The sequence below is a fragment of the Doryrhamphus excisus genome, chromosome 21, assembly GCF_030265055.1.
Source record: "Doryrhamphus excisus isolate RoL2022-K1 chromosome 21, RoL_Dexc_1.0, whole genome shotgun sequence".
In the NCBI taxonomy this organism is placed as follows: domain Eukaryota; kingdom Metazoa; phylum Chordata; class Actinopteri; order Syngnathiformes; family Syngnathidae; genus Doryrhamphus; species Doryrhamphus excisus.
In genome coordinates this window covers 1,483,429-1,485,270 of record NC_080486.1, presented here as the reverse complement: position 1 = coordinate 1,485,270, position 1,842 = coordinate 1,483,429, and the positions used below count along the sequence as shown (strand labels likewise).

At 44.2% G+C, this 1,842-nt stretch overlaps 1 long non-coding RNA gene across 2 annotated transcripts; it reads right to left on the bottom strand.

The window, feature by feature from the left end:
* Positions 1 to 220: 220 nt before the first annotated feature.
* On the bottom strand, positions 221 to 1,267 carry LOC131108974 (uncharacterized). Of its 2 annotated transcripts, XR_009120609.1 has the most exons (3): positions 1,201 to 1,267; positions 934 to 1,105; positions 221 to 372 (listed from the first exon to the last, which is right to left on the bottom strand). It is a non-coding gene; the product is annotated as an uncharacterized LOC131108974 (long non-coding RNA). The 2 variants fall into 2 exon arrangements; XR_009120608.1 differs by lacking the exon at positions 1,201 to 1,267 and having other exon boundaries at positions 934 to 1,190.
* Positions 1,268 to 1,842: the final 575 nt, after the last annotated feature.

The following is a 1,842-nucleotide window of genomic DNA, read 5'->3' as shown; positions in this document are numbered from 1 at the left end:
GCATTAGTGAAAAATATTCATGTTATAAAAAAACATGCCCTCAAAACTTTTAATTTAAAATATTTTGGATATATTTATGGCTAAATCGACGTAAAACAAAATATGGCTTTGTCCTTCTGGGCTGCAATAAATATGAGAAATAAGTTAGCTTCAAGTATCAAGAGCCCTGGGTAGGTGGCGGCCATCTTTAAGATGCTACTGGGAATAAACCCACCCTGAGTCCAACGTATTAGCTTTTATTTTGCTATTTTGTGTTTCATGTGCATTCGTTTACTTCCTGTTCCCGACAGTGAGATGCCTCTTGGTTATGGCGTCCAGTCTCCTCCTCTCAGCCTCCTCTGCTTTCCTCCTATTGAATGTGTGAGGTTTCCCCTGTTTTTTTGTCCAGAGAAGTGCAATAGAAGCAAGTTGAAAAAACTGAAAAAAACGACATACTAACCCCTTACGTTTTTTTTCAAAAATGACCGCCCTCAAACATTTGCATTTTTGGCCTCTTCTGGGCCCCCTGTTGAGTATGTGTGAGGTTTCCCCTGTTTTTTTTTTTTTTTGTACCAGAAAAGTGCATTAGAAGCAAGTTGAAAAAATTGAAAAAAACGACATACTAACCCCTTACGTTTTTTTTTCAAAAATGACTGACCTCAAACATTGGCATTTTATGCCATTTTGGGGGCTCTACTGGGCCCCCGTTGAGTGTGTGTGAGGTTTCCGCTTTTTTTTTGACCAGAAAAGCGCATTAGAAGCAAGTTGAAAAAACGACATACTAACCCCTTACGTTCTTTTTCAAAAATGACCGCCCTCAAACATTGGCATTTTATGCAATTTTTGGGCTCTTATGGGCCCTCTGGTGAGTATGTGTGAGGTTTCCCCTGTTTTTTTGACCAGAAAAGTGCATTAGAAGCAAGTTGAAAAAACTGAAAAAAACGCCATACTAACCCCTTACGTTTTCTTTTCAGCACCCTCAAAAAACTGGCATTTTTGGCTGTTTATGGGAGTGAGGGTTCCCCGTCCAGATCCTCCAGCTCCTCTGGAGTGAATTGTGCACACTCCTCCTCCATTGCCTTGAAGACATGCAGGGTCCAGAAGTCCATCTCCACGAGGTCATTGTCTGGTGGCATCATTCTGTCACGGTCGGGCTTGAGACCTTTACGGTTCAACTTCAGGATGTAGAGAACAGGATCAAATGCAGGTAAAAATACTTACTGTGTGCAATGACAGCAGCAGCAGGTTACAGCATCTCAGGAATGTAGACGGACAAATGACAATGAACCCACATGGGGATAAGCACACACCTGAACTAAATAGACAGGAGTAATTAGGGACAGGTGTGGGGGATTAGCACAACCAAGGAAGACAAGGCAAAACAGGAAGTCAAAGAAGTACGTGCTCATGACCTCCGTTATAACATCATCAAAGCTGGCCGGCTGGGTAGCTCGGCTGGTAGCACCACAGATTCATGGTGCAGAGGCTCAGGGTTTGAATCCTGGTTTTGGCCAAATATAGCGGGACAGATCTCTGAGGCACATCACTCTTTCCCTAACACTGTGGAGGCGGAGTCTTTCATCGTAGAGGCGGAGTCTCTCATCATCGGCTCCTCCTCTTCTTCGTCGTCATCTCCTCGGTGGCATAAGTTGAGGTCCAGGCGTCCCAACTCCTCCAGGCCTAACAACTGTCCTTAACAACAACTGTGCCTCATTGATCGCCAACTGGGAAGGCAACGTCCTATTTTGTAAGTTTAACCGGGATTTGAACCCCGAACCTTTAGCACCATGAATCTTTGGTGCTACCAACTGAGCCAGCCAGTCGGCACGCATGATTGCTGCTATAAAGGAGGTGTTGATCACG